The sequence below is a fragment of the Coffea arabica genome, chromosome 1e (genome assembly GCF_036785885.1).
Source record: "Coffea arabica cultivar ET-39 chromosome 1e, Coffea Arabica ET-39 HiFi, whole genome shotgun sequence".
NCBI lineage: Eukaryota > Viridiplantae > Streptophyta > Magnoliopsida > Gentianales > Rubiaceae > Coffea > Coffea arabica.
In genome coordinates this window covers 6157665-6180304 of record NC_092311.1, presented here as the reverse complement: position 1 = coordinate 6180304, position 22640 = coordinate 6157665, and the positions used below count along the sequence as shown (strand labels likewise).

The 22640-nt window shown below is 34.0% G+C and overlaps 1 pseudogene; it reads right to left on the bottom strand.

Annotated features, from left to right (window-relative positions):
* Positions 1-5154: 5154 nt before the first annotated feature.
* LOC113719501 (U1 spliceosomal RNA) lies at positions 5155-5289 on the bottom strand (annotated as a pseudogene).
* Between the last annotated feature and the right edge of the window lie 17351 nt (positions 5290-22640).

The window sequence follows — 22640 nt, the reverse complement described above, 5'->3', positions numbered from 1 at the left end:
TTTAGTTGGATGCAGTTTACTGATCGTTACTTTATGTCGCCTGTATTAAATATTCTTTTAAGTACGTGTTGCAAGTCTAGCCTTCTTTCATTGGTCAGCACTTGAATCTTTCCCCAGCCTCTTGAAAGGGAAATGGTAATATGGGTTTGAGGTGATGTTGGGGACCAGAACAGTGGTGAGGCATTATTGGCGAAAGGATTGATAGAGAATGGTTCCTTGCACAGGGATGGTGGAGTTTGCCATGATAGTCGCGTTTACCCTACAATTTCTTTTGTTATTTTGGTGGTTGTGGAAAGTTGACTGAGCTGGTACTTTCACAATTTCAGTGTTGGATGGTGTAGAGAATTTTGCATTTTGCATTTTGTCTGGAAGGGCAGTGACGGAGTCAGGATTTTTTTTTCTAGGGGGCCAACATTTTCTTAATATGCTATGTTCTAAATAATTTCCATTCATTTAAATATATGACATCTAAAAAAAATCAAATATTAACTTTAATTATAAATAAATAAAAATATATATATATAAACTCTTATAATAAAAATTAAAATTGTAAAAAATTAGGGGGGGTCAACTTTGTTTTACACATATTTACACACTATAAATTAAAATTTTCAAAATTTAGGGGGCTATGGCCCCCATCAACCCCCCCTTACTCCACCATTGTGGAAGAGCCTCATTGTGAGATATCATGGCAGGCAGGAAGTGATTATCGTCTACTTGTAGCTCTTGCAAAAAAGGTTTTCCAATAAGGCAAATTGTTAATGGTAGGTTCACTGCCAAATTGTTGTTTGATTTTATCCCTTAGTTAGCGCATTCCTATCATGTAATCAGGGTGTGCTCGAGAGATTTTAGTTCAAACTCTTAGGTGCGTAACAAAGTAACTTCTTACATTCAAATGACAGTCACTGGGAATGCCATCCTCTCCTTTGTCAAATATTATGCCATACTGTGTAAGATGACAACCTGTTGAGGATTAGTTCTTTGTTTGAATTAACAGAAGAGATGATACTTGGTGATATCTTTACCTCTTAAAATGGAAGAAATGAGGAGAATTCAAGGGCGGCAGATGTTACCCCTATTTTATGGCAGTGAAATTTATGACTCGTGGTTGAGTTTTTAACCTTACAGCTGAAGTAAGCCTAGCTCCATGTCAAGTTCATATAATATTGTTTTTGCTATGCTCGAGTTCTCCAAAAGTTACCTTAATGCGAAGCCAAGGTCATTTTCAAGATTACGTGTTAGTATTGACAATTAGTAGCATAAACTTGAAATATATACATGATGACTTCCCGCTATTCTTGAAAGGATTTTTCTAACAGGTACTCATTGGACACTCGTTAATACACCTAACATTCATCTAACCTACTATATAGATGCATATACTAACAATTATTACCGTCCCTTGCATTTACATACTTTCCCTATTTAATCTTATCCATCTTTTCTTATATTTATTTACTTTCTCTAATTAATCTTATATTTTAAAAAATATGACACTTGAAATACATTTTAACAAGTGCCCTAAACGGACCCTTCTTAAAATATTGTAAAATTTGGTCTAGGCATCTATTGGAATCCTACAAGATCATGCCTTCCACAATCGAATTGCTTCAAGACTCTTTTCCTATGGGTCAAACGAAGTATTTATATCTAAACAATCATTGCAGCTTCAATGACTGAAACACTTGCCAGCTTTATTCTCATCTAATCCAAATGCAAGAGTGTAATGTTATTTTATGTGGTGATTGAGGCATGCATGGATGCTGCTTTTTGTTCAATTATGCCTAACATGTTTACTATAATTAAGCTTAATTTCTATGTCAGTAATACGGGTACTAGTTAATTACTTGGTATCCGTGGATTTTTTAAGAAAAAAGTAACTCTTGTTGTTTGTAATCCATATACTTTTTTAACCGGGGGACAAAGGTAACTTGACCTTTTGTATAATGGAGGGGCGTTTGTACCATTCTAAGGCAACTAATACTAATTTCTAAGATAATTAATTGTGTTTTAAGGAAGAGATAAAGGAACATTCTTGATTCTAATTTTTTTTTTTTAAGAAATAGCAAAAGTGGTCACTAGATAATGTTTTCAGTTTTGCCAAATGACTGCCAATAAAATATTAAGACAATATGAATTGTAATAAGATTAATACCCAAAAAAAGGAAGAAAAAAAGAAAGATCTCAAAGACTATGTATTAATAGCCAAAAAGAACAGGGATAGAATTCTATAGTTTATATATACAGAGACAAGAAATCATTACTTTGGATGCTCCTTTGACAAGTACACATAAAAGATTATATTACTGAATAATGTTTGTTGCCAATTACCATAACCAATGGATTACATAGGAATTATGGACCAACAAATTCAGGGTTATCTACTTAATCTTCGGCTGAGCTGCTCTTCTCTTTCTGCTTGATCTTACCAAAGAAATAGGAAGCAATGCCCCAAAGAGAGAGGGCAAGAGTTAAAATCTTTTCTGCCTTGAAACTTTCGTGGTAGAAAAGAATAGCCAAGACTTCTGTCACAGGGAGCATCACAGCAATTCTAATACCGGATAGCACAGACAATCCGCAGAAGGTGGCTGCATGACTCTCAGGTAAAATCATTGCCAACTTATGGCAGTGCAAACTAGCACCACATAGAATTTTAGTTCTCCCGGTTCATAGGATTTTGCTTCCCTTGAAATTGCCTACAAAGAAAAAACACAAGTTTTAATTGAGTTTTAATTTCCGTACAAGTATTTATACCCAAAGGGTTGCTTGTCAAATTGTATTTAAAGTACAAATATTTACTAGGGGAAGGGATGTGTTGGCCGGTACTGAGGGAAGGAGTGTAAATGAGACGTCTCGGATTCAAGACATTCACCTATACTTTAAAAAAAAAACGGTTCAAGTATTTACTTAGTTATCTAATAAAGAATTTTCTTTCTTGTTTTGAAAAGTGGGAGGTCATGAATCCAGGTGAGTGTCAAATCCAACAAAAATAAAATTACCTACTCAAAAAAAATAGAAATTTGTGCACAGCAGTGAGTAGAATTGTATGTACAAAGACTAGTGAATTTATTTTCTTCACAATTTCAAGAATTAAAATAGGGGGTTGAGAGAAATTAAATAACGGAATAAAAATAAAAGACATTACTAATGAAAAATAAATTAAAACTACATCAATGAAAACAAACCTTCTCATCAAAAGAATAATCTCGGCATTTGGTTCAATTAATTGATCATCGGTGCAAAAATAAATTTATATATTCATGAATAAACTTGTTATGGTCAATTAAGATTTTAAAACAAGCTTTTTAATTACTAGTTAAAACAAGCTTTTTAATTACTTCTCTAATCAATAGACAACTCTAAATAAGCTCTTAGGATTTAATCTGTCAATAGTATTAAGATTTAGAAAAGTTATCAATTCTAACCAATAAACACGCAAGTTTGGTTCATTTAAATTAAATCATTTATTTCCTTGACACAAATTCAATTATGCTAGTCGCCATAATTATTAAAATTATCAAACAATTATGAATTTGATACTTTAATTGGCAGTAGATTATTCAGATAATTAAATAATGGCCAGTTATCAAATCAATTCGTTGTTTGGCCGACTTTTTGCTACATTTTGAAATAAATAAGAAACGAATAAGTGGTACCTTAATTTTAAGACTCTAAGGTACAAATTTAAGTTAGGAATTAGGATAATCTCATGCATCACAATTTTGTAAACACAGCTATTTTGCTCATTTAGGATAATTTGCTCATTTGTTTGGTCACTCGCTTCGCTTCTGTTTTATGGAACACAAATTTATTGAATTTTGACAGAAAACATCTCCAAAATGTTCTAATTTTATAATGTAGAGGTTATGAATTCTAATATCCTGCCTCCTCTCCACTTTTTAAATCCCACCCTTGTGCTATTACAAAAAATAATAATAATAATAATAAGAAAAAATCCTCTAGAATATTCTCATCAAACAAACACAAATGAAAATGGTGTTATAATGAACTTTACCTCTTTTTTTTTTTTATTTTTTTGGAAAGCAGACTTTACCTAATTTTCTGATCATCTGAATTTCCCAAATAATACTTCAACTAAAGCACATAGTTACAGAAGACAATCACGAATAGGCACTTGTGGTCTCAGCCCATTGGGCTTGGCATATGGGGAAGAGATTTCAAAATAATGATCTTCTTGACTTGTCTGAGTCTAAGAGCTGCTTGCTCCAAAGTCTATCCACGATCCATGATCATTTGTCATGGTCATGAGTTGCGTATTGTGGCAAAATCAATTTAACTCTGGGACGTGTTGAATTAGTTGGTTATAGGATCCAATGAACAATTTTGTAGTAAAAGGGTTCTTCAAAAAAAAAAAAAAAAAATTGTAGTAAAAGGTACACGTTTTTCTTTCCCCCATAAAAAAGACGTACACGTTTCTATTATTCAGTCTGAAATTATTTCTCACATTTTGGGATTCCAACTCCTCCTAGGAATAGTTGTTTTGCATTTCAACTCTTTTTAAGAATAGTTGCTTAATGATGATGTTAGTGAATTATTTTCAAAATTATCCTAAAAATTTCAAATTTCAAATTTAAATTTAGCATGAAATATAAAGTGCATTTGAATAGTAGATTATTTGAAATAATTTTTTTAAAAAATATTATAAAGCTTTTTTATGTAATATATATGAAATAAAAAAATATTAAAAAATATGTTGATAATGCAAATAAATAAAAATTAATAAACTACAATCCAAACAACCATAAATAAAAGTTAGATAACATTTGAAATAATTTTTTTTAAAAAAATATTATATAATTTTTTTATATAATATATATGAAATAAAAAATTATTAAAAAAATGTTCATAATACAAATAAATAAACTACAATCCAAACAACCATAAATAAAAGTCAGATAACATTAGAGAAAGAGATCAAAAGTTAATAACAAATTTTTGAACATTAAAAGTGATATAACACTAGAGAAAGAGATAAAAAACTTATAACAAATATTTTGAACACATTTTTAATCATGATACTTAGTACAGAAAAAGTATTCTACTTTAATTTTTTATAACCCCTTGTATAGCCTTAACCCAGAGCCTTTAATTGGATGGACACGGGAGGAAAGCCAAGTCTTGGACTAAATTTGGGCAGGGGCCGCGCGAACGCAGGCCCCCGCTGCCACAAATTATGACGTAGGCTCCACCACTTGGGTAGACCTTAGGCGGGCACCCCTCCGAAGTGCAATGTTCTTGATCACCCATTGACCCCGTCCAGGTAAGTATGTATCCAATTCCTCCTCCGACCTTTTTTATGCTTCTCCTCTTGCCTCCTCTGCTGTGTCTCAAGTCGATGTGGGACGCAGAATCAGTGAATGTAGCACAACTGCACCGCCTCATCTTGTTGACCATGCACGTTCCCTTAAATTTTCCTACGGCATTTTTTTTATGATTTTCTTTGCCTACTACTCAAATTGATTACCAACGGTTCAATACTTGCTCTCAATTATTTTATAAGGGTTCTCCACATTATAACCAAGGCTATATACGACCTTTTCAGTTTCTTATTTTTGTTGTGAGTAAGGCCGCAAACAAATAAAATCGAATCGAAATTTGGCCTAATCGATCTGAGTTTCGATTCAATTTTATCAAGTTCAAACTCGAACTCGAATTCAATAAGCTTTCAATGTAAAATTCGAGTTCGAACACTATCTCAAATTGGATCTTAGTCGAGTTCAGAATCGAGTCTACTTGAGTTCTAAAAAAATAAATAAAATAATTATTTTATATTTTTAAAAATGAATAAGATAATCATTTTTCTTTAATAAATATTAAAATTATGAGGGATATATATATAAGTTTACTATTAAAATAATATATATATATTATTCGACTTGCGAGATAACGAGTTGAGTTTCTCTATACTAAACTCAAGTTCGATAGTTCAACTTGGTTAGATCGAGCCGTTCGCGAGCAGTTTGATTTGTTTGCGGCTTTAGTTGTGACTTGCTTATTCTTTCTTTCCATATTCTGAAAAACAAAAGGTGCTTGATAAGGTGCTTGATCTTGCTGACTTCATCCTTGGAAGTAGAAGTAGATATCAGTCTGATCCTCCTTAAACTGATACAGCTTGGCGATGAATAACATGTACTCACTGATATGCATATCCAGTATTTGATTGGAGGTTCTTCATCATATCTCTACAACAAGATTAGAAGAGCTTCTGGGGAGGCAAATTAATGTGCAGATACTCTTGTTCTGCTTCATAAATTGAGAAAGGATTATGCATGCTCATCCTCCAACAAAGAATCAGCATTGAAGAGTTTTTTCTTTCTTTCTTTTTTTTTTTTTTTGGCAGCTTTATTGATATTAGGCCTGTTAAAGGAAATGCAAGAGGTGCGAAAATGTAAACTCATCCTCTACAAGGTGCATTGATGCAGCAACTCAGCATATATAGAATGCAAGCCAGGAAATTAAATTTGCATTGCCCTGTTTCTAATTTCCTGCATTCCTTAACCTAAAAGATACATTTCCACAAATGTTCATAAATTAATCCAAATAATTGAGGTGGAGGAGCTAAAACTAAAAAATATGCTAAATACAGTGTACCAGTGAAATGACAGCTACATTTGCTAAATTATCAAAGTTCAAGTTGATCATAATGCAAAATAGAATAGACTTTATGTTGTTGATCGAATTAGCTATCTATTCTCAACATAAATATAAACCCTTTTTTCTTATGTGTCAATAACAAGAATTATCATCATAATACTTCCAATCCGAGTTTGGCATGTTGATAATCTGTCTTTGTGAATTTGTGACGTGAAATCAAAACAATTCATTTACAGGTACGTTAGTGCCATTTTGGGGGCAAAAAATGAACTATTTTGCAAGGCCATAAATTTTTCAGATCTCAGTCCAACCAAAATCCACCATACAAGGAGAAGGAAGGTTCTTTAAGTCAGTTTCTTGGAAGTCTCTATCAAAATTGGCAGCTCAAAAATCCAACATAATCAGATAAACTGAAACACAACATTCATTGTACAATCCAGACCCATTGAATCACGTCATCCTACTAATGTTTAATTAGCCAGTATTTACATAAGTTAAATTATTTACGATTTCTCACTTACCATTCAAACGCATTTATACCTTTTCACAATTTAGTCTTACATTTTTTTTCTCAAAAAAAAAAAAAATCTAAACGTGTGAGTGACCACCATAAATGAGCGCTCAGTGAACATCTATCGTACAAATTCATCGTTTATTTTTCAGTCGGTATTATTTATTCAAAATTGACGTTTCAATGTTTGAAGGCTAAACCCAAAATTTTCACGAAAAGCTACTGATCATTAGAGGTGATTTTATAACCTAATACTTGCTAATTATATGTAATAAAGATTAGCTAAAGTGTGGATATGTAAGGTACGAGATATGATGCTTGGTGTTGCAATAAATAGAAGTCCCCTCAAAAGAAAAAAAAATTTAAAAGTTGAAAATAGAGAAGAGGTTAATTACATTGAACCTAACTCGTGGCATGTGAAAAGGACAGGCTAATGAGTAAGATTCCTAAATTAAAACGAAAACTACTAGTACTATATTTAGCACTAGTTACTAAACTAAGATTTTAAAATTGCGTTTCAAACATCGTCATGTTAACATCCCAAAACCAACGTCTCCTTAGGCTACAATTAGTCGGATAGACTGTGCCTAAAGAACAAATAATTTACTAACTAAATGCTAACTCGTGTAATTAAAAGCTGATTTTATAGGTTTGATTCTTGAACATCAACAACCTTTTCATAAAAACACATGCCCTCTTTTGGTGTTAAAAATGCCGATTAGATGAATGCATAGATGTTCTCAAAAGAATTTGGTCATTTAATGACTAAATTGCCGTTATATGCTTGTAAGTTGTAGGTTTATACTTCAGGTAATTTAGTAATTATTTCAAAATTTTAATCGTATTTTTCTTTTGCGTGCATGAAGAACAGTCCGCAATCCAAATCCAAAAGCAACATATGATCTAAAAACTAAAATCAGCTCTCTATAATGAGAACCTAATTCCTTCTGGCATCAATAAACTAACCAGAAAAGCTTAATTAGAAGACACAAAAAATTCGTGGGGAACAGAAAATAAAACAACATTCTATGGATTAAACATCCCAATTTCCAATTTTTGGAGTCTAATTTTGTGCTTGTGAATGAGAGAGCAAGAAGTAAGAAATTACCTGGAAATCTTTATTTATGAGCATCCCAACAACGCAGTAGCAGCAGAGAACCACATGACCGAGGGTCTTTTTGGGGTTGTGGTAGCTTATTAAAAAAAACTTTCCTAATAGAATTTTTAATAAAAATACTTATTAACTGTTTTAATGCTTTTAAATATATTGTTTGGAGGCATAATTCAATAAGTACTTATTGTATTGGATAATATGTAATTTGAAAATTTTTAAAAAGTATATATCTCTTTATTTGATTTATAATATAGGATACCATGATTAAATTTGATATTTTATTTTTTAAATCACAAAATCTAATCTAAAAGTACTAAATTTGAACTTTTGTTAAAAATACTTTTAACCCAAAAAATTTTACTTCTAATTTTATGAAATGATATTCATCAAACACTATAAAAACACACTTTTAGCACCTAAAAGTGCTTTTTTAATCAAAAGTACCGTAACCCATACGCAGCCTAAATCTCTAGAACAAGCGTGAAACTAATAGCCTTCTTGGCCATCAATCATATGAGCCAACTCTATCAAGGGCAAAACAAATCCACACAAAGCCGAGGACGCAAGAGTCTTAAAAACCCCCCACATAATAACCACTTTTCGTCACGCCCTTTGGCCGAACACTGCTACTATGAAATGCCAACTGCCGAGACAGCTGCTCCAATCGTCAACAGAGCAAATGCGTTTATCGAATAACGCATAATTTCTGCCTGCTCAGAATAAAAGCAAGTAATGCTGTGAAGGCCAGCTGAGTAGCAATAACAAGAGCAGAAGTAGACACAGGCGCAGCTTTGCATTGCCCTGGGCGTAGAAGAAATCGTCCAGGCCAGTCAGCCGCCATTAATGCAAAGGCAATGAATATTCTCGGCGTAATGTGGAACAGTTTTGCATTGGACCCTTGAGTTTTGCAACGACAAAGGTAATCAATGAGTAGGGAGGGGGACACGGGGTTTCCATCCAGGCCGATAGCCATATTCTTTTGCCTCCATGGAGGAAATAAAGGCACCTGATTAAAGGGCTGCATGTGATTCCATAGGCTAGTAAAAAGCAGTTTAGGATAGGGAGGAATTTGTTCTTGGCCTGATTGCTGCTTGCTGCTTGCTGCTTGTGCTTCTTGCCTGCGGCTCCATAATCAGGAAGAAGAGTAGATTCTTGAAGGACTTTTTTTTTTTTTTTCCTAATCTTCCTTGTTGGTGGGAACCTCGAGGACTTTTGTACTTTTATCTAAATGGCAAATTATCTATTTGACCCTTGAACTTTTAGTTTAGATAAAATTAAGCCCTTTAACTATTTTTAATTAACTTTTAGCCCTCAAACTTGTAAAATTGGGCACCCGTGACCCTTTTGGCCAGTTTATCCGGTTTTGCAACCGGAAAGCCAAATCACACTAATGACAGTATGCTTTGAAGAAGTGCATTTTTGTCCGCATCTTCTAAGTAAAAAGGGAACAACTCCTCTTTCTTCCCTTTTCCTAGCCCAACCGCTAACTTATTCAACAAACGAATTGGAGAGGGAAGATAGAGAAATCTGCAAAGAAATAAGCAAAAATGCGCAAATATTGCAGCCCTCTGCTTCCTATTTGTCCTTGCGGTAAAGTCACGAAGATTATTACTTCTTGGACTGATAGAAATCCAGGGAGAAGGTACATCGTTTGCTCAGAAGAAGTTGGTGGCCATGGGTATTGGAATTGGATTGACGATGAGATGTGCCGTTGTTCTATTGAGTTGATACCAAGCCTTCTAAGGAGGATCAATGCAACAGAAAAACAAAAAGAGGAATTTGAAACTGTAGCATCAAGATTCGAGGCAAAAGCTACCAAGTTGAAGGCAAAATTAAGAGAAACAGAGGAGCAGCTACAGTGGCAGAAATAGTTGAATAAATTCCTTGTAAGGGTTCTTGTGGTAAGTTGGTTGGTTACTGCAATAATGATGCTTACAGAGAAAAAAAAAAGATGGAGTCTCTCCTGGGATGCTGCAAATTGGGGATACATATAATGAGATTATGCAAATTGAAGGTGATACATGAAGGGCAGTGTGTAACTGTGACATATAGCCATCAGTACTACTAGTTTTGAGGAAAATGGATGGAGCAAATAGATGTATGGTGTATGGTGCAGAGGGTTAGGGAGAAGTGTATTGTATTTTTTTGCTTTACAAGTCTTTGTTGTATGTTGGATTAGTGTAAAAGTGTGGTTGAACCTAGTCAGTGATAACTGTAATTTTCGGCAAGTAATGTGATGAGAATTATTTATCCCAATTCCCATGTCATGGGCTTTGTTGGATGTATTTGATTGTATTAGTCGACAAAAACTACTATACCATACCATACAAATATAAGATAGCAACTGCATAACATTAGAATATAATTAGCAAAAGGAAATTACAATGATCTTTATCTGTAAATACATAGAATAATCACTTTCATAGGAAACAGACAAATGCCCAAAAAGCAGTGACCTTTGTCTGTATTGTTAGATACCAAGCACAGGCACATGTTTTGCTTCCCCACAAAAGACTATTCAAAAAAATCCATTTATAGTCTGGACATTCTAGTTACATCCATTTACAGTCAACAAAATCATCACAAAAATATTTGCAGGTCTTTCTTTTTGTCAGGCTTGGTGACAAAAGATGGTGCAATATTTCAAGAACTTGTTCCAAATCCAGCAGATCTTCCCTTTTCTCTTCCCCTTCCCCTTCCTCTTCCTCTTCTTCCACTTCTTCCCTGCCAGTTTCCAACATTGAAAGGTGGATCTTTACACAAGTAAGTATAGTTGAGATTAATAAAACCGTTGTCTGCATCTGTCAATGGCCTTTTTGATGTACTTTTCTTGTGCATATGAACTGGTGGCCTTGCGGTGGATTGCCGGGACTGAGGTTGATGTGTTGGCTGCTGCTGAGTTTTTTGCTGATTTCTTTGTCCCTGATTGTTGCTTACCTACATATTAAAGAAAGCATTTCAGATCACAAAAAAAAAAAAAAAAATTCAAAGAAAAGGAAGTTATAATGAAATCCAAACTCACACGTTGTCTTTTTGTTAGAGCTTCCTGCTGCTGCTGATTACATGGTTGTTCAGTAGGTACTGGTTGTTGAGAAGGTTGCTATACACTAGATGACTTAGGAGGATTCTTGCAAGTCGCAGCATTATGTCCAATCCCTCCACACTTTCTACAATGGATTACAACCCTCCTTCACAACCTTTTGCCATGATCTTTTCCTTCTGTAACATCTCTCTTTCTAGCTTTCTTTGGCCTGCCAGGTTGAGTAACACTTGCTGGTGGGTCCAACTCCAGTATATCTGACTGTGGCCATTGAATGTCTTCATTAATAGGCTGCAACACATTATCATAGATGGTAAAGAATAGCTCCCTGTGATAGCAGTTAGCCAACATCTTGTGTGGATCCTTATTAGCTCTATGTAGAGCAGCAATTGCATGGGAACATGGAATGTCACTCAAGACCCACAAATTGCATGTGCACTCATTTTTCTCAAGGTCAACAGCAAATTGGGCTCCTCGTGGCCCCTTTGCCTGATAACCTGTTTTTGAATTCCATGTTATTTCCCATTGTGCTACACGTTTGACCCTTTCTTCCACAATTTCTCTAATGAGTGGTCCACCATCTAACTTGTATTTTTTCATTGCTATCCTTCTCTTTTGGATCTTTTCCATCAAGTATTCTCTAATGGCCTCTATCATAGAAATAATAGGCTGGTCCCTACTCTCTAAAATACTGCCATTAAATGATTCACACAAGTTATTAACCAGCATATCACACTGTGTATGTTTGGAAAAAAAAGGCCTTACACCAATGTCTAGGGTGTGGCCCTTTCTTCACCCATGCATGTGCTTCTTTGTCATATTCTTCAAACTCATCCATGACTTTGTTGAAATGTTCAACTGTTGTGCAGCTTGCTATACTCCACAATCTATCCTTTAAACCTAAACCTAGATATTTCTTCTTGAAATTTTTTACATGTTTTGAACACAGTATCTGTGCTCAGAATTTGGGAGAACCTTTACAAGTGCTCTATCCAGTCCCCACACAAAATATCAAAACAGGTGTAAGTTAGATATCCAAGAAATTTCATAACATTTTAGAAGTTTGAGGGCTAAAAGTTGACTACAAATAATTAAAGGGCTTAATTTTACCTAAACTAAAAGTTCAAGGGTCAAATAGATAATTTGCCCTTTTAGTAATTTTATACATTTACCTTCTGCTGGTCACACATGAAAGTATAATGTCCCTCATTTTGTATTTCCAAGTCGCCACTCAAGAGGGTTAAGAACCATCTCCATTGCTCCGTAGCCTTCCTTTCAACAGCTGCCCATGCAATTGGTCAATAGCCATTGTTGAGGTCCACTGCAATAGCTATCAATAGTTGGCCTGGATATCTACCTTTAATATGACATCCATCCAAACACAAAATAGGTCTGCATCCATCTTTAAAGCCTTTCTTCAGTGGGCCAAGGCAGCAGTACATCTTCATGAACCTTGGATTACATCCAGGTTCTCTAAATGAAGTGAACATAACCTCCATTGTACTGCCAGGATGAATCCTTTTAATCTCTTCACAATTGAGAATAGGTATTTTGGGAGGAAACTATCTAGTTCCCATATTATAAGTGATTAACTAGTATTTATAGGAGTACAGATCTAACAAACTATTTACAAGAATACCTTTGCTAATTTATTATCTACAAAAATACTTATATTCTCTTAACACTCCCTCTCAAGTTGGAGCATATATATCATAAGCACCTAACTTGTTTCAAATGTATTTCACCCTAAAATTCCCTAAATTCTTGGTAAACAAATCAGCCAATTGATCTACAGACGGTACATGAGATGTCTTGATGACTTCATCAAGCAATTTCTCTCGAATGAAATGACAATCAACTTCAATATGTTTTATTTTTTCATGAAACACTGGATTAGATGCAATATGAACAGTCGTCTGATTATCACACACTAAATTCATAGGCTGTTTATGCTCAAACCCAATTTCAAGTAACACGTTCTTCAACCAAACCAACTCACACACAGTGTGAGCCATAGCGCGGTATTCAGATTCTACACTTGATCTGGAGACAACTGTTTGCTTCTTACTCCTCCACGATACTAAATTACCACCAACAAACACACAATATCCTGTGGTCAATTTTTGATCTGAGGCAAAACCAACCCAATCTGCATCACTATATCCTTCAATATCAGTGTGTTCACGATTTTGATACAGTAGCTCTTTTTCAGGAGCACTCTTAAGATACTTGAGAATCCGTATAACAGCATCCCAATGACTAGTACGAGGGGTATCAAAAAATTGACTCACAACACTCACTGCAAGCGAAATGTCAGGTCTCATTACAGTGAGATAATTTAATTTACCTACAAGTCTTCGATATTGTCTAGAATCATTTAGTAATGCACCTTGATCTGCTACTAATTTCACATTAGGATCCATAGGAGTATCTACAAGTCGGTAACCTAACATCCCAACTTCACTCAGCATATCGAGAACATATTTCCTGTGACATAAATAAATTTCATATTTAGACCGATCTACCTCAATACCCAAAAAATACTGTAGATGATTTAAATTCTTTGTCTGAAAGTTTACCTGCAGATTGGATTTAAGTTTCTGGATCTCCACAATATCAACACCTGTAATCACAATATCATCCACATAAATAACTAATAAAATTTTATCAGCATTAGAATGCCGATAAAATACAGAGTGATATACTCCATATCTTGTCAAACCGAATTCCATGATAACACTACTAAACCGGCCAAACCAAGCCTTCGGAAATTGTTTCAATCCATATAAGAATTTTTTTAAATGACAAACCAACTGCGAAATCTCTCACTGAACAACAAATCCAGAAGGTTGTTCCATATATAGCTCTTCTTTTAAATCTCTATGTAGAAACACATTTTTCACATCCAACTGATGCAATGGCCAATTATAAGTTGCTGCCAAAGAGATATGAAGACGAATAGAGATAATCTTTGCAATAGGAAAAAATATTTTTAAATAGTCGATTCCATACACCTGAGTAAATCGCTTAACTACCAGACGAGCCTTCAATCTATCAATAGAACCATTAGTCTGCACTTTCATAGTGTACACCCATTTACAACCAATAACCTTCTTACCAGAAAGAAGAGGGACAAGATCCCAAGTACCATTTTTCTCCAAAGCAAACATCTCTTATTGCATAGTTAATCTCCAACCAGGATGATTGAGAGCATAAATAATAGACTTAGGGATAGATACAGAATCAATGAAAGCAACAAAAGAAGATTATGACAGAGAGAGACGAAAATAAAAAGCAAAATTAGAAATAGGATGAGAAATACAATGTCTCTTACCTTTGCGTAAAACAATAGAAAAATTTGACTCACAGGAAGGCGTCATACCTGGATTTGAAGATTGAGAGTTAATTGGTGAAGTGCGTGGCATATCAGGAGCTTTCTCAACCACGGAACAACGAGAATAAGTTTAGAAATTAGGATGAGATAATTGAGTTATGAAATCTGGTGGACTAGATAACTCAGATAATAAACATGAAGGGACTGGTGAAACAGGATAAGAAAAAGAAGAACACTGGTCTAACTCATAAGACATACCTTGTTTCATAAAATAAGGAGTGGATTCAAAGAAAGTAACATCAATACAAGTAAAAAAATGATTTAAAATTTAACTGTAACATCTATACTCTGTTTGCGCTCGTGCGTATCCTAAAAAAATACATTTAATAGTACGAGAATCTAATTTATCCACCCCAAGAGCAAGTTGATGAACAAAACACACACACCCAAAAATACGATGAGGTAATTTAAATATAGGTTCATGAGAAAAAAAAATGGAGTGAGGTAATTGGCCTCCAAGAATATTAGATGGCATGCGATTAATTAAATAACATGCAGTTAAAACTGTATCTCTCCAAAATTGTTTGGACACATTCATGTGTAACAAAAGTGTTAGAGTAATTTCGATTAAATGTCCAATTTTTCTTTCAACAACTCCATTATGTTGTAGAGTATGGGGATAAGAGAATTGACGAAAAATACCGGACTTAGTCATAAAGGTATCAAACGAAGTGAAAAAATATTCTTTCGTATTATCACTGCGAATTATACGTATAGGCACACCAAATTGATTATTTATTTCTGTAACAAATGCACAAAAAATGGAATATAGTTCTGAATGATCTTTCATTAAATAAAGCCATATAACTCTGAAAAAATCATTAACAAAGATTACAAAATATTTAAAACTTAACTTTGAAGTGCCTCGACTAGAACCCCAAACATCAGAATGAACTAATAAAAAGGGTTCCGAAACCCGTTTATTGACTCTAGGGGCAAAAGAAACACGATGATACTTTCCTAATTGACAAGACTCGCATTCTAATAAAGACAACTGACTCAAGGTAGGAACCAACTTCTTCAAATTTTATAGAGACGGATGACCCAAATGACAGTGAATTTCAAGAGGAGAAACAGTAGCAGGACACACAATCAGACCATTGGAGTTGAGAAAATAAAGACCATTATGCTCATGCCCTCTACCAATCGTCCTCTTTGTCTTCAAATCCTCTCTACACCATTATGCTCGGATACCAAAATCCTGAATGACAACAAGATCAGGAGAAAAAGTAACTGAACACTGTAGAAATTTAGTAAACTTACTAACGAACATTAGATTAAAAGGCAAATTGGGTACGTAAAGAACAAAAGACAGCGGAAGAGATTGGTTAATTTCTACAGTGCCTAATCCTTTAATTTTAGTGGTAGATCTATCAGCTAAAGTAACATGAGGGAAGGAAGTAGACTCTTGAAAATTAGAAAAATTTCTAGAGGTACCTGACATATGATCAGTAGCTCCAGAATCAATGATCCATGAGTCAAAATTAGAGAATGTGGAGAGACAAACCATAGCATTACCTTTTTATGCTAAAGAAGCAGAGAGAAGAGATATGTAATTTGCAGTTTGATACTGCAGAAATTTAACATAATTTTTCTCGGATATGGTAAAAATCTTCTGGGACCCTTGTGCTGAAGAACTTGATTCAGTTTGGTCAGTGGTAACCACATTAGCAAACTGATGAGGTTTTCCAACTAAATCCCAACAAGTATTATGAATGTGATTCTTCAAACCACAATAAGTGCACTCACGGGTGCCTCAACCTCCACGACCCCCACGACCTCCTCTACTTCTTCCTTCACGAGAGTCACGTGCAAAATTAAGTTTCTCTATCTGATTGTTGTTAACAACTAAAGCATATTTGTCATTAATTAGAGCACCATCACCCTGTACATTGTCCTTAGATGTAAAACGTAAGACCCGAACATACGCCTCTGCAAAGGATGGTAATTGTTAACCTGCTAAAATTTGAGATTTGATTGTTTCAAATTCTGGCTCGAGGCCAGCCAAGAATTTGAGCACAAGCATTTATTCTCTTTGCCTCTGCATAACTATAATATCACTTGAGAGAGCCATTACAACATTTAATTCTTCTGAAACTCGCTTAAGATCAACAAAGTATTCAGTTACTATCTTGTCATTTTGTTGCAACTGAAAATACTCCAAAGAAATATCATACATCCGTGAAAGATTACTCAGTATAATAACCGGATATAATCCCAAATTTCTTTTGTTGTCTCACAATGAGAACATATGTAAGTAATTCGTGGCTCCATAGAATTCCATATTACTCCAAGAATTTGGCATCCTCTTGAATCCACATGAGTCTCTTGTATCCTCCATAGGAGAGTCATCTGTGAGATATCGTTACTTTCCTAAGCCTATCAGATAAATCTTAATGACTTTTAACCACTGTTGATAATTAGTGTCATTCAACTTCCAATTTGTGATTTGAGCCATTACCATTGGCATAATATTAGTGGACGTCACGATACCTTTTGATAAACTTTCAGCCATAGCAAATAGCACTTCAAACCAAAAAAAGTTCAAAACTCGAGATGAACAGTACGCATGAACAGTGTCGCGTGAACAGTGCGCGATGAACAGTATCGCGTAAACAGTGTGCGATAAACAGCGTCGCGTGAACAAGACTTTTACTAGATGTTTAACCATAACTCTAAGACTTTAACTCTGGTACCATGAGAATAGGTATTTTGGGAGGAAACCATCTAACCCCCGTATTATGAGTGACCAACTAGTATTTATAGGAGTACAAACCTAACAAACAATTTACAAGAATATCTTTACTAATTTATTATCTACAAGAATACTTATATTTTCTTAACAATAATATTGCCATATTTTCTTGTATTGTGACTCAGCTGACCCCTTAATCTTCTCAATAGCTAGTGATTTTGCCTTAGCTGCAACATGCTTAGAGATTTTTACCTGGTAGTCTTCGTGGACTATTTGCCTAAATTCTCTCGTTGGTAGATTGTTGTTTGATCTTATCCTCTCTGCATACCTGTTAGACAGCCACTTGGCAGTAATATTCTTATTTTTTCATGTATGGTTGCATGTTTTATGGACATCATGCATAGTCTTTACTATCAAATCCTTTGTACCAAGAGTCTTTTCTATTGAAGCAAATACAAACCATTTACATGGCTCCCTACACTTGGCCTTCACCCTGGTGGGTTCATTTTTACAGGTCCAAATAGGTTTACCCATCTTAATCCCATACTCAGTCACGGTAGTTTTAATTGTGCTCTTGATTCAAATTTCATCCCAATCTCGAATTTGGGATCCTTGAGGAATTTCTCTAGGACAAAGTCCTTGTATCTCCCTTTGAATTCATCATCTGATGAGCCATTATCACTACTTAGGTGATCAGGGATGTAATCTTGTTGGAGTGAATCTGTATCCTTTAGTCCCTGGCTGGATTGGTTTGCTAGTCTAGGTCCTAACATGAGTATCAATGGGCAATTCTCTCAAACCAGTCCCCATGTCTGCAATTGGTTCAAGGTAATAGTACAAAATAGCTGCATTAGGATGACTAACTTTTTCAACCATTTTATTCAACTCATGGATTGACATACGTTCATCATCACACATATCTACGTAGTCCACTTCTCCATTCTCATAGCTGACATAATTTTTTCAATTTATTCTTCCCCCGTGGTGTAACCTTATGCTAAATATTTCAGATTCTGGAGCTGCATACCAATATGAATTTTTCGTTTCAATACAAGTTTGGGCTTACAAGAAGTACATATAAATATACTATTTAAAATTCAACTATAATTAATTAAACTTCAAATTCTGCTTCATATGCTTTTTCAAAAAGTAACCCTAATGTTCAAGGGTCAAATCCAAGTTAAACAATAAAAAAATTCGAACTTTTAATCAAATGCTGATTATTCGTAAACCCCTACACTTTTTGAACAACTAAACAACAAAATTAAGTGCCCACCACCATACCCCCACTTCTAGGACCACTACCACGTCACTTTCAGTAACCCCCACCACCAAAATATTGTTGCCCATCCAACAATTGAATATACTAGCTATTTCACATTTAAAGGTTCCAACAAAGTTACATACCATAAACGAGGACCGGATCAAAGTATTCATTTTCCGGCCTGATTTGCCACTCCATTGTTGCTTCAATGTCGATGATACCCAACTATTGTTGAACCCGATAGTGCTGATTCTCTCTTGCTCTTCTCCCTCCACAAAGATCCTCGAGGGAAGATGAAAAGGGGTAAGGAAAATGCGGTGTGATTCGACTTGTTTGGTTGGGTTAGGAAAAGGGGGGGAAGAAGGAGGAGTTGTTTCCTTTTTGCTTAGAAAATGCGAACAAAAATACCTTTCTACAAAGCATACTGCCATTCGTGTGATTTAGTTTTCCGGTTGCAAAACCGGATAAACTGGCCAAAAGGTCACAAGTGCCCAATTTTACAAGTTTGAGGGCTAAAAGTTGACTAAAAATAGTCAAGAGACTTAATTTTACCTAAACTAAAAGTTCAAGGGTCAAATGGACAATTTACCCTTATCTAAATGTTTGACTTTGGGGTTTGAGGTAAGAAAGCTTGTAACTTGTAACAATGTCCATAACAAAATTAGAGAATATTTAATATGGAATCTAAGAAAGCATTTTCAATCTTTACAACGAAGTAAAAGAATGTTTAATACGGAATGTAACAGAACTTTTCGATCTCTATAACAAACTCAAAATATTGTTCGAACTTTATTCATTAATTTATATACATGTTTAAATCTGAATTCAAGTTGAATTTGTTAAATCTAAAGAGCATGAATAATAGATGCACTGCTACACCATTTCTTAATTTTTTTTATATTAATTGTTGGACTTAACAGACGATTGGCCTACTTATGTTTCGTTTTAATTTCCAAGTTTTTGCTAATTAAGTAAGAGCTCAAAGCCCTTTTTTTTTTTTTTTAACTTGCCCTAAAAGGATTTAAATCCCCAACCAACCTTTCAATCTCTTTACTCTAGTTAACTCAAACGAGATGACACAGTAGATGGTCACACACACAAAGTCGTAGTTCAATCACAATTAGTAGGGTGTAGTGCTATAATCACACTATTTAATTAACGACTAGGATTGAACATATTGAAATGAATGACTCAAATTGAGTTGGCATAATTTGGTTCGACTTCAGCTATTAATTGCATTGTTCAGTTGCAAGAGCAAACGTAAAGCAACCACATCTTGCGGTTGATAGCCATAAGCTGATCACCAGTTTAAAATCCATCTAAAGTATGTTTTCACAGTCAAAGGATAGGTATGGAAAACTGACAAACGGTGTATAGATATTGTAAAGCAAATGTTTTTTTTTTTTTTTGGCAGTGAAGTTAGAAGGACTAAATATAAAAGTATGAAGGTAGGTAACAATATTTGCAAAAAATTTAGGGGACACAATAGACAAACAGATTCAAAATTAGGGGTGGAAATGAAATAACCGAATCAAAGGAGAAGGGAAAAATCATCTACATCCACAAGTAATGAGGCGTTGAGCGACGTTATGCATATGAATCTTTGGCTGCTTACAGGAGCGATTTACATGATAGGTATACATCAATTTATGTGCATAGTAGGTATCATCACGCACGCCTTAGGTTGTTCTTAGGGTAAATCACGGTTTGCCTTCATGAGCTTTGGGAATAGTTACACTTTGCCACCCTCAATCCTAAAAGTATGCACTTTGCCCCATGAAAACTAATTCACTTTAGAAAACTTAACTTCGATCAAGAAAAATGAATTTAATGATATTATTAGCCTTGTCTTGTTGAAATTATCTATAGTTTACTATTATGGCCCTATTATTTCTTAAAAAAATTGTGTTTGATTTAATGTCTATTCTAAGTTAAAAAGTAAGGCATATTTATACTTCCTCACAATTTTATTTAAGAATTTAGTAGTTGACTAATTTGATAAACAAAAAATGATAATGATATTCTTCTAACAATTTATGTGAACTAAAATAGTAAAAAAAAATATATTTAACAAATAACAAGCTTAATATTACTTTATGTTTTCAAAATTCTACTTACTCAATTTATTGTTATTGTTGTGTAATTTATCACTATTTATCCAATTTAAAGTCCAATAAATTAAAAAATATATAAATAAAAACAAAATTAATTCAACATTCATAAAAAAAGATTAGAAGCATCCTTTTCTGGTTTTATCAATTTAATATTTGCATATAGTGCATAGTGTTGAGAAGATATATATATATATATATATATATATATGTGTGTGTGTGTGTACGTACGTATACATGCATGTATGTAAGCAATACTAGTTAACTATAGATGATTTCAACACTAATAAGACAATGATATCATTACACTCACACGTTTTTTCAAAGAGTTAATATTTCTAATGTAAACGGCTTTTAATTGGGGACAAAGTCTATATTTTTAAGTTTCAAGGTGGTGCAGTGTGAGCAATTAACCCCTTTTTCCTTTTGGATGTATAACTTTATCAGAAATTTTTACAATTCACTCCTTACCCCTCTTCCAACTAGCACACGGAAATACTCTAGATGCTTTGTTTGGATTGCCGGTTTCCATCGAAAAATTACGTCGTTTTCCGTGATCACATTTCCCTATTACCTTTTTTCCTCACATACATCAAATCGCTACAGTATTTTTTCCATGAAAAATCACGGAAAATGCAATCCAAACACAACCTTAGCAATGCTACGACCTGTGACTAAGGGCGTAATAGAGTCGAATAGAGTTTAAACTTTGTTCATGATAGTCTATCCTAAGTCGAGTTGAAACTTATTGAATCTTAAATTTTATAGCTCAAGCTTGATTTCAATAGCTATGCTCAAACCCGAGTTTGAGCTCGTCTAGTTTTAAATTTCATAACTCGAGCTCTTCTCAGGACTTACTCGAGGAATTCAAATTGAGTAAGTCACAAATCCAAATTGTTCCCAGTCTAGAAAAACAAAAATACTCCGAAGCCAAAAAGCAATAAATTCCGAAGACAAAAAAAAAAAGCAAGCTAGGAAACCAAAAAAAAAAAAATTAGCTAACATGCCATAATTTGAATCAAATCTCAAAACAAAATCTGAAAAATTAAACACTTTAAAATTGGTGAAACCTGAAAAATTCTCCGCAAGGCAGGTCATGACCAGTTGCCAAAGCTCCAAAGTGATCCAAATTATCTAATGATTAGACGAGTGGAAGACACTTTGGAAACTCAAAAACTTTATCCTCATAAAATTTTTGAAAATAGAAATATTGATTAAGAAAATCTATAATACCCATCGATGGTAGTAAAATGGATTAATGAAATTAACACCAAGGTCTTCTAAAAAATTTTGATATATGCCTTTATATAAAAAAGCTCGCTACCACTACAGTTAGCCTAAGGGTCTGTTTGATAATATAAAAAGTGCTGAATCTGAATTTGTTCAGATATTCAGATGTTTTGAGTGTTTGATAAATGAAAATCTATTTGCTGAACTTGTTAAGCAGTGCTGAACCTATGTGTATTTTTTTCAGCACAAGAATCCTATTCTGATAAGAATCAATAGAATTATTTCAACTACCTTATCCTATCTACCAAATCTACCATTGTTTGTTAATTATGTTCAAAATTCTTATCTAATTAAACAACTTAATATTCTCTATCTAACGAATTTTAGTTTCTCTTTTCTCCTTTTTTAATGACTTTCACATCTTCTCCATACTTCTCATATAATATATTTCATCTTTTATATTAATTTGATTTAAAAATAAATATTGTCATTTTCATACATAACAATTTTAAACTAATTAAATCATAGATTCTATTTCTTTTTTGAATGAAAGGATATAAGGGCAAAATTGTCAAATTAAACTTATTAAACATTCAGTTATAAATATTTATCAAACAGTATAAATAGGTTTAGCATTAAAATTCAGACATTCATATATTTTTTTCG